This window comes from Mycteria americana, chromosome 6 (genome assembly GCF_035582795.1).
Source record: "Mycteria americana isolate JAX WOST 10 ecotype Jacksonville Zoo and Gardens chromosome 6, USCA_MyAme_1.0, whole genome shotgun sequence".
NCBI lineage: Eukaryota > Metazoa > Chordata > Aves > Ciconiiformes > Ciconiidae > Mycteria > Mycteria americana.
Genome location: NC_134370.1, coordinates 25,644,330 through 25,656,110, shown reverse-complemented (window position 1 = coordinate 25,656,110; position 11,781 = coordinate 25,644,330).

Below are 11,781 nucleotides of genomic sequence, written 5' to 3'. Positions count from 1 at the left end.
GTAAAGTGAAAATAGACATTTACTCAGCATATGCTTCATGTAGGCTTTGCCCGAGCACTCAGAAAAAGCAATTTTATTGTTTAAGTGGCCGTGATCAAAGAGCATAAAGCTTACTACCTTGTAAGACTAAAAAAAAGGCCAAATTTTACAAATTTGTATTTTAATGGAAGAAATACTTTTTATATGGGTGTCTGTATATAGATATGTTTTCAAAACTAGCCTAGAGAGTATGCATCGACCTAGGAAATATATCAAGAACTATTCTAATGACCACGTCATTGTCTGTGTGGCCTAGAAGGCTAAATGGGCATTATCTTTGTTTCAAAAAGTTATCTCACATTAGCTAGATGTATCACATATGACATAAAACTAAGTATGAGCAATCATTGCTAAAAATGACTGGCTTTCAGATACGTTGTGATGTGGAGACTTGAAAAGCCTGTGTTGGGGAAAATGGATGGTATGTGTTTGCAGACAGGCTCACAGGTGCAGGTTGTGGAAAAATTCAATGTCAGTCACTTCATCAGTGTCAGTTACAACCGGAACCAAAGATTAATCTTTAGAACAAAGACCTGCAAGTAATGACCCACAAAATATGTATTTCTTAAAAATAACATCACTGATGACTGGCAACCAAACAGACCTCTGTCACTTGATGGATATTCACAGCAGGACACAGGCCAACAGTTCAATTAACCCAGCAGCAGATTAAGGAAGTCATAAACATTACGAGGCTAGCTAGGACATATATAGAGAAATAACACATGGTTCATTGATCATAAGGAGCGATCACAAGGAAAGAGTCCTTTCAGAGAGAGAAGTGAGCTTTTGCTCCATTTTTGTCATGTAGAGATAAGTTTTCTGGAAGGCTGTTTTCAGACCCACGAGGAAAGTCTCCAGTCTTCCACGTAACTCATGTGATTCAAGCAGAAAATATAACCTTAAGAAATAGAATATAACATAGAACCACAATTCAATTAAATATATTTTAATGCACATTCAAACTCCACATTTCCAGCTGCATTTTGATTAAAACTTAGGTACACACTACATATTTTAAGTTTATGCATGCAGTAAAAAGATTTGCCTTGAAACAAGTTGAATATTTTTACTGAAATAACTGCCCACATTCCAGAAAATTATTGGAACATATTTTAAACCATATTGTTTTATACTGGTTGTCTACAAATGTATTATCAAGGTGAACATCAACATCTTAGTAATGCTTCCTAAGTGACACTGAGGTTGGAATATCACAGTCCTCCACTATGTCCAGGGTTCTCCTTGTGTGACTCCACACACTTTTGTCTGACTGAAACCGTGAAATTGAGAAGTAAAAATGTTTTTGATGCTTGTTACTAGATATATGACTTAGTGCATCTCAGAGGTTTACAAAATCAGAAGCTTTCCTTTCTGTTGTGTATTTACACTAAATCTGGTTTCTCATGTGTCTTTTGTTTTCAGTCAAACTGCTTTAAGTTACCCCACCCCAAGTATCCCTGTGGAAAGGATTAAAAAAAAATTATCTTATTTTACTTCAACACTTCCATTCTTCTTGAAGGCAACCTTGGAGATTCAACCAAGCCAGAATAATTATAGTTCTGAGTCAACCTTGAACTGAGGTGCTTTCTTTATCAGTATAGTCTCTCTCTAGTTCCCCTGATAATAAGGATACAATTTAAAGGTTTTTTATGAATGAAATAGAAAGCCACTAATTAGGATAACCTAGATATGTGGCTACAAATGGGATATATTCATTCTGTCAGAGATTAAAAAAAGATTATGCTGTACCAAGGTTGCAAATAATAGCAGTAATAGAGATTTAGCTATGCACAAAGTCCCATGGCTGGTGTTTGCAATCCTGCATTTCCAGTATTATTAAATCAGTAGGTACCTAAAAGTCATCCTTCAGTATGTTAGATTCATCCACCAAGATTAGATATTCATAGGAGACAGCTGTAATGAGATCAGGAGATAATCATGTGAGATTTATTATACACTACACTAAAAAAGAAGTTACAGAATGACAAAAACTGTTAGATGTTTGTACATGGAGATGTCTCTTCTGTTTGGCCACAGGAAAGCAGTCCATCAAGTAGCAGCCTAACATGCCTCAGCTTGACAATGTCATCATCCGGGGTTATGCTATCACTGAAAATTCACGCAGCAGTAAATGGAAACATGTACACTTTGGAAATGTGAACTCCATCCAACAAGAAATTCATGGTTTTTTCAAACTCTTTTAAGCCAGGAAGGGCAGAATAATCTACCATTTGAAAATCAAACCCTGTGAAATCCAAGCTTTTTGATAGCATCTCAGGTTGGGGAAAAGCAGGAACAAAACCCCCAAAAAAATCCTAAAATAAAGACCACTCTTGCATTAATAAAACTGCAGTTTCAGGCTGTATACCCACCAACACAGTCCAGGATGACTGATTCAGTGATACGATGGACTTCTGAACTTTGTGCCATTATATGGGTGTTCACATTTGTTCAGTACTACAGCATAAGATTAACTACACTAAGTGCCAGATATGCCATGGGTCATCTTGTGTACAACTTCACCCTGTCCTGGGGGATCTCAGCTGAGCTGTGGTCCTTCCCATAAGGGATACATTCTGTCTCCGGGCTTTCATGCTTCCAGCACCATTTTCAATATACTTGGCAGCTTTCTTCTGACACAGGCTGCAGTTAGTAGTGTGAAGTGATGCTGTGGATGCTTTCTGATGCATCTGCCTCCCTGCCTTTTCTCTGCAGTATACAATAGGCCAATCAATATACAGCCTTGCCTTTTCCATGCTTCTACGACTGGTACTGCCAGCAGCTTATAAGGTTTTTGTGAGCTGGCTTATGTAGACTGCTAGATGCGTGGGACCAAGAACAATCATGTACACGTTTTTATCTATTTCTTTTTTTTTTTTCTTTTTTGTAGTTTTGCTCAGCTGTTCATTGCAGGCACAAACAGGCAGCATATTTATTTTCTTTGCAGTTCTGATTTTGTACTGCTCAGAGAATGTATATATAGGAGACTATGATTTGAAGATACTTTAGCTGTTTTAAATAAGCTCTCTGAGAAGCCAGATGCAGTATAATAGGTTTGTCTGATTAAGCCCATTGCAATCTTTGGCATGCCTGGGACTACTTCTGTGCTTTCATTTTCCAGGAGGATGAATTTCAAATGTGCTTTGAAATCCTCTGAGCAGGATACAGATGTTCAAGTGACAAAAGCCAGTGCTCAGTAATCTTAATGCACAAACATACTTCTTTTGGCAGGATCCTGGCACGCCAGCTGTTATTCAGATCTGCTGGCCGGCTGCTTTCCATTAATCACTTCTGGCAGAAGAAAAGGCCTTCCAAAAATCTTTCACCTTTGGCCTATACTCAAGCAGCAAAAAGGATGTTGCAGCATACAGGGCTTGTGCCAGAAGGGATCTTCAGTGTAACAGAGACCACGATTCTGAGTTTTTTTGCTATGAGATTCCCCACAGGTCCGTCCTGGAAGACTCAGCAGTCTTGTCAGCCACACCTCATCGTCGGTTTCTATATCTAAATAGGATGTTAGCCCTCCATTACCCTGCCTGTGTTTGTAGCTAGCTGACAAGTTAGTTCACGCCTAGCAGAGATCTGGCAAGACAGTATCACAGGGATGATGATTAGAAGATGGATAATGCGGCACAAGCTTTTTAAGACTTCTGTGGTTAAGGGGAAAAAAGGAGGAAAAGGAATCAAGAAAATAAAGATGTGAATCCAAGTCAACTTCAGCCCTTTCTTCCCTGCATTTGGGAACATTAATATACAGAAATCCTTAGACAAAACTGAATTCCTCTTAGTGACCTAAAAAGGAGAAAACTTTTCTAGAACACTACATTTCACTCAACATTAAGATTAAATGTTCAAGAAAGTCAGCCCACTCCATTAAAGAACCCAAACTACCTTTATTCTGCTTCTGATAAATGCCTTCAGAAACACTGATGAGTTTATTTATCTGTCAGTGCACTCTCATTAAGCTCCCTCATTTCTTATCAAGGGAGGTAAGAAAGCCTCCTTTCTAAGCCTGCATCTTTCTTACCTGTCTCAGGATAAATTCTCACAGTTCTTCCACTGTTAGATTGGAGTTTGGGATACCAGGGATCTGCATCCCAACCACCTACTGACCCAGGATCTAACTGAGTTTAAATTCCCACATCTTACACATCTGGAGACTGGGGACAAGTGCTCCCTCTTAAGAGCTGGAACAACGAACTATATTGAAAAATATGCATTTAGTCTTATGTGGGGGCTTTCTTAAGATCAAGTCAAAGAGCTGAGCCAATTTCCTTAGGGTTCCTTAGTCTTTGTGCAACTCTAGGTGTAAACTCTTCCTGTGTCTGCTGTGGTAGCATTTGTTAGTATTGGGTTAGTTGTCATTGGACTTTGAACACCCAGACAGGATGTGAATAGGCACACCAGGTAGCCAAAGGTAAGCTGAGGCTACTGACTTCTCATGGGTAATGTGCTCACCACACCACATGCTGGTAGGGAAGATCCTGTGACTTCTTTTTGTGCTTCAGTGATCTGGGCTATGCTATCATTCCTTGCCAGTTCCCCCGTCCTGTAGGAAAAGCGGAGGGGGAATTTGTGCATATAAATAGTATGTGGAAAATCAAGGGCAAATCAATAGCCATCAGATGATATCATCTACATCCCCACTGGAAAGCCAAAGCGAAAATGACACAAGTTGTGAACCATCCATTAACCACGCCAGCTATCGCAGGTTTGGATTTAACTCAGATGCATTTGGATGTAGCAGAGAGAATGCCCGAGTAGGAGCCTGACCATGGATTTCGCTACTGGTGTAACTCTGTCTTGTGAGCAACTATTCGAGGAATAAGTTAATTCTGGCATATAAGCCCCAGTCTACTCCCGGTCAGCGTGCACCACCACATCAGTGGGGATAACTCAGTTACGCCATCACACCAGCCCGTCCCCGCTTTGACAATCTGAGTCTGAAGCAGCACTGGGACAGAGATGGCACCCGAGTGGTCTTCCATGTTGCCAGCTTCTGCTAAAAGCAGAAGCAGACACCAGCCTTCTGCTAAAGCTCTGGTTTTCAATTACTGCAACCCACAGCTTGGAGAAACAGCCTGACTCAGAGAAAACCAGAACACCTAAACAGAAGACCACCTTTGTGAAGGAGTCCTCTCAGGAACAGCCAGAGGCCTTCGGCAAGGCCTCCATTTAGCAGAGCCCATTGCAAACCACTCTCCCTTTTCCTCTGCTGTCTCCTCCTGCTTATTTAATGCAGCCTGCAGCAGAGCAAACACTTTTCTAGCTATTTCCAGTCTCATGATTGATAGCTTGCGATTGTCACATGAGGGGCTGTTATGCCCCTTAGCATTAGCCAGGGGGACTATTTTTAGTAGGCAGGACAGAAACGGAGGTAGAGCCTTCGGCTGAGTACACCACAACCCTTTGTTACTCACAGATTGAGTCACTTTTCTGGCACACTCATTAAAGCATTTGGCTCACAAACTCCATTTGCTTTCCTCTTCAGAACCACCGGTATCACTGGAGTAGTGTTTTGTCCTGGGGCGGGGAGCAGGAGAGCAGACCTCGCAGCATCATTCCTCAGGGCACTGTTAACTGAGGTGGCATCCCCCAGAGCCAAGTTAGTATCTCGCAAAAAAAGGCATAGCTTGCTAAGACACACTGAAACCTACCGAGAAGCAAAATAAAGGCTGCAAGAATCTAGGCCTAATTTGGGCATCAACTACAATTTAGTTCGTCCAGAGCCTGATCTGGTGCAAAATAACATTTGCGGTTTTACAGAAGCTGAAGCTAGTGCTTTCTGGTTTTATTGCCTTTTCTCTCCATAACTTTGGCTCTTGTTTCTAGGTCAAACTGTCACTTTGTGCAAACAATTCAAGCATGCCTCCGAAGGCCTCCTGGGCACAGTGCCGCCATGACGCTGCTCCTCAGGCAGGACCTACTCGTCTCTGCTTCCCCCCGCGACACGAAGCACAGCTTGTGCTGACCTTGGAGCGCAGGGGCATGAGGAGAACATGGCTCACCTTACTGCTGGCAGAAGCATGCACAAAACAGTTTTGTGATGTGTAAGTTTTTATGCATGTGTAAACAATAGCCGTATCAGGTTATTGTTCTGTACATATTCAGTGTTACAAGCCTCCCCCCAACATTAAAAAAAAAAACCAAGGAATCTTTTAGAAAGTGCCATTAGGATACAGAAGTCTTAACTTCTTAGCTTTGCCAAAAAAATCCCACAAAATCCTAACATAATGAAATAATTTGAATCCAAAAACTTAAGATCTGGAGGGGGGCTTTGTGATGAGACTTGTAACGAAGTTACAAAAGCCAGCAAAATTGCAGGTTACCGTTTTTACCAGCCCCTTTCAGTGCTTCCATTCGTACCCCAGAGATTCCTTAGCGGACACAGTCACCTCTTGAATATTTTTTGGTAGTCCCCCAATTCATTCTCCACTCTCCTTCACAGGATTTGTGAAATTAATTGCTTTTCCCTGCATTTACTAAAGACCCTTCTCCAGTGCTACCGTAAGAATAGCAAACTTGTTGCCTGCTGCTGTCTCCTCTTCCTCTCCGCCCCTTTCTTTTTAGGGCTATTGCCTCCAATTATAGTATTTGAGAATCTACCAGTGATCAAGAGACAGATTCAGTTCTGAGGACTTCATCTAGCAGAGTGAGGGGAAAAAAAAGTTAATTGCTTTTTATATTTAAATTGAGTGATGCTTTTTTGAAAATAAGCATTCCCTATCTCCTTCCAAATTGTTCTTGCTTGCTGTGGTACGCTAGAGATTAGAGCTTGAAAAGATCCTTTTGAGAAACTAATGACACTGTTAGAAAAAAACCTGTTACCGAATTGCCTGTCAGTATTTTGCACAAGTCAAATGACTTCTATGAACAGTCCAGTAAGTACCTATCCCAATATCAAACTTCAGTACAGTGTTGACAGCAACAGTAATTTAGTATTTGGCAGCTGTTCAGCAATCCAGAGAGAACCAGTAATTTCACCAGAATTTGTCACAGATCAGTGCCAAAATAAAAAGCAAACCAGTCATAGACAGCAGCAGACTTAAGACCGTAGCTGTAACCTTTAATTACTACATCACCCAGAACAGTTATTTCTCCAGAAATAGTTTGAAGTATATGCACATACTTATAAGGGATTCACGTAGTATGTGCCAACTATATTTTGTCAGCATTACTAATTTCCATACTGGAGGAAGAGCTCATAACACCAATCTTATTCTCACACCTATGCTTTAAGAAATCAGTTTCAGTTAGTCCAAAGTTAGTTGTGAAAATATGGCCAGTCTTTGTTAACTACTTTGACAGCTCTATGAAAGGCCAAGATTAACAATCCAATATACATTTTGAATGATGAACAGTAAATGAGACTGGCACCTGCACACTTAATAGTTAAGAATCAACTACTTCCTTGCAGTCAACATGTTCACTGAAGAAAGAGAGAGGATGCAATGGTATAATTAAACAGTTTGCAGATACTAAAGGTATTTTAATCAGGAGAGTAGTTCCTGTTCTGTACCTAATTTCCTTATGAGAGTTTTGAAAATAAATCTGAACAAGATGGTCTGAGAAGGACAATCTGAAGTTGATTCTCCTCAAATTCTACCAAATAAGAGTGTAGGCTAGTAGGGGGTATTTCACCCGCATTTTAACACCAAACTTAGCCCATCTGCATAGATTCTGTTTTATCTCTTCTCATTACAGACAGCAGCAGCTATTTCTCTTTCTAGCTCTGGCTGTAGGACTAGCATAGAGAAGAGCAAGTTACGGTGGAGGGGAAAGACTTTTTATTTGAAGTTCACATCTCCAAGCAGTATTATAACATAATCTGGGAAGCAGGCAGTTATTTTCCCTGGAAGTCTTCCCAATCTGTATTTACAATGCACAAAGCACATACTTGTTTAAAGTTGCTTAGAACACAACAGTAAGTACTCTGCAACTGGTACACTGAACTTTACTGCCTTTGCTTCCCGTACTTCCTTGTAATTTTTTTTTTCTTTTTGATAAAGGTGTATTGCCACATCCATTTTCCTTTTGAATCTGGTCTTTAACAACTGATTAAAAAAAATAATAATAATATCACACTGAGGAAAGGCTTCATATTCAGGATTCTTTCTCTAAATTATCAGATTGATCAAGATTTTATAATTCAGAGGGAGGCAAATGAAAAACTTTCTAATGGTTCAGTACGTTAAGTCTACCTGGGTCACGCTAATTGCAGAATGTAGCTGGATTAAGACCACAAAATGTATTTCAAAATGGCCATTTACAAATATGAACATACAACTCCAGGGCACACAGGATAGCTGGTATACTGTTTCTGCATAGGAATGAGTGTACATCCTTTCATGTACCAGATGACTGAAATCCGTGACTGAAAGTAATAACAGGCCTAACATACAAACCCATTTGAAGAGTATGTAAGCTTTCAGAACTTTACTCCTTCACAGTTTTTCCAACAGTTTTTATACTGACTGTTGATTTACTGTAATGCTATTCACCACCATACCTAGAGACATTAAAATTACTTCAGCTGAAGGGAGTCTTTGAAAGCCCTCGTCATACTTAACTGAGATCTTACAAGACGGAATACATTTCCTAACTTCTTAATAACAAAAATATTTAAGTGATTTGCCACAACAATTTACAACTGGCAAAAACATCAGGCACACTGATATATGCATTATGCAGCATGCGTTTTCACACCAGTAAAACAGAGCTTTGGGGAAAAACAACTCTAAAACCTAGATTACTCGGGTATACTTTTATGGTCACAATGCTAACAGAGATAATGAGCCATCATTTTACATATAAAGTAAATCAAACATTTGTCATCTTTCAAATATTTTATTTTAGTACTTTTAAATATGTTTTAATACAACAAAGATATAAAACAATATATTAATTCAATTTGAGTTTAGAATCAAAACAATATTTACTTATTTACAGTACTCACTTTAAACTTCACTGGCATACCTTCTAGCCATTAGGTAATATTATTTTCTCTGTCAGAACAAAACTGAAGTAACTGTTCAGTGTGAAAAGTCATGTTTCTACTTATGTTAAGTACCATGTACAATGCAACTTGTGGTTTCTCACATTTGACAAAACTGAATTGAAGGAGCAAAAATAAGTTACAGTTAGACTTTCTAACTACGCAGTCACTGGGCTAACACGTCAGGTTATTGTGCTCCACATTTATCATCTTCAGTCCTTACATATCTATTACAAACTGGCTTTAAAAGTGTGCATGTCACTGAATTATGTACATAACACTGCAAATTTCTTCAGATACAAATGGTAAGTATGCAAGATACTGCTATATGGAAAATTCAGTGTTCACAATACTATAGTGTTTATGGGGCTGTGAGGATTTTTTGAGTGTTTTTCTCCACATAATGAACAACACATCAGTAGGTTCACTCCAAAGGACTTCTTTTTCCCAGAAATACTGTTTCAATTAGAATAGTGACAATGTCAAAGATACATCAGAAACAGTAATCTGTATGAATCATCAGTGGTCTACCAATTAACCCTTGATTGATAAAGTCTACATGTGCAAAATAATTCAGAGGGTAAGCTGGCTAGCTGCTAGGACTTCTGGCAAATATACTTCCATCTTGACAAGACTATGATGGGTTTTGTAGTTACAGGTCAAGTTTCTATAAAAGTATCCTAGATTATTCAAAAAACCCAGAAAAATCAATATTGTCTGCAGATTACTGCAAATTCTCCCCAACTCTTCAGTAGAAACTACATGGACAGGATGAAAAACCATCATAGTCGTTATAGGTTACTCTTCTTTTGTTATACTCCAGGTCCACAAAACCTACTTTTTTTTTTTCCTAAGACATCTGCTATTTCTTCAAATGCCTATTTAATGATTAAGACTCAGCTCCACAATAGTTTTGGTGCTTGAAAACCTACTGGACTTTTGTACATCAAAAAAACTAGCTAAATAGTAACAAACAAGTGTAGCACAAGCATGCAAGCACTGCTTAAAAATACCCAAGGAGATACTAACTGTTGCAAAAGACTTGTACTGACATGGGAGTTCAACCCTTCCCTCTTTCCCTTCGATACTCTTTGGCACTACATGAGACACAGCCGTACAGAAAAGATTATAAGAACCTGTGCTTTTATCCTCATTGAAGGGTTTCAATACTTCTAAATAACCTTATTTAACATGCTTGCATCAAAACCAAAATTTTTTTTGCAAATCATTTAACTGATTCTTGCTTCTTAAAGCAGCTACCTATCAAGGTTTCATTTTGATGCCTTTTTTTTTTTTTTTTTTTTTTTTACAGATTTATTCTCTCAGAACCCAGTAAAGTAGTAATTTTTTGAAGTTCTACTGGAATGTTTTCTTCTATAGTAGATGGGGGGGAAGGAAATCAGGGAAAACTAAAAAGAAAGTGACATTACCTATTCCCATTACTGTAGTAGTATACCATGCACAGCATGCACTTGGCTTATCCAAGAAAAAGCTTAAACTAAAATGGTAACCCTCACTGAAGTGAGAGTATTTAGTGATTTGCTTAAAGTTAAGTGTATCATTTGCTTCATCACAAGCAGTGTACTTACAGGATCCGATTCTTGCTAGTCTTGGACATTTGAATACTTCATGCCTACCTACATTTCTGTACCAACACTTTGTATAAGTGTTATCTTGTTTGCCAGAGGACATGAAGATACCTAACATATATGGAAGCTTTCTATATCATTATTCAAAAACAGTTGGAGGAACCGTGCTTAAAGATCCTTCCGTAAACTTTTGCCAGTGTAATCAGAATTTGCTAAAAAAAACCCCACATCTATGAAAGTCTAATTTCTGTATGCAGGGGTAATGTCATAAACCCACTAGTTTAAGGGATCTTCCAGAAAGGAAAAAATAAAGGCAAAAAGTTTAGGAAAGCTATTATAAGAAGCTGTGTCATAAGGTACCAAAAAAAAAAAAAAAAAAAGAGGTGGGACTGCCTATGTGTCCATCACTTTCAGGTATGTGCATACATATCCCCAACCTGATAATAATACGGAAGAGCTCAAGACTATTGTCAAGTCTCAAATATTACTAGATTTGCTAAGCTACCAAAAAAATGTGACCCTCCCCTTCTTCTGTATATCCAGTTATTCAGTTCGACTTTTCTACTTGATTAGTTTGTGCACTTTGTAGTACTAAACTAATGTCATTACATACTCGCACTTGCTGTCATAACACAGTAATTCATTCATTACTCTGAATTCAGATTATGTGTGTGCTCCCACAGACCACAGAAGATGACTTTGCACAAAATAGGTGCAGCAAGTTAAAGGACAGCAAAAAGACTGGCGCATGAACATAAGGAAGAAGGACAACCCTGAACATATTTATCATTAAATCCAAGGCCCAAAGATGCTCTGCTGCCTTTACTTAGAAGTGCTTGTCAGCAGCAGAGAAGCAGCAAAATGCTTTTAAAACACTAACTCCTTAAAAAGGAGGTACAGAATTTTAAGCCTGTCAGTTACTTGCAACTTGTTTCCATGTAATTAACGATAAAGCTTACATTACCAACTTTACAGACTGACCTGTGCTCTTTTTAATGTGAAAACACATTTTTCTGTCTTCTATCAATTCCAAGCCTTCCTCTTGCATGTTTATAGACAAACAAAATTAACTGCCAAAATAGAAGACAATTATCCTGACAATGTTTTAACCCACTTCAGTGCTCACAAAACCAGCCTCTGTATATTACTTATCTT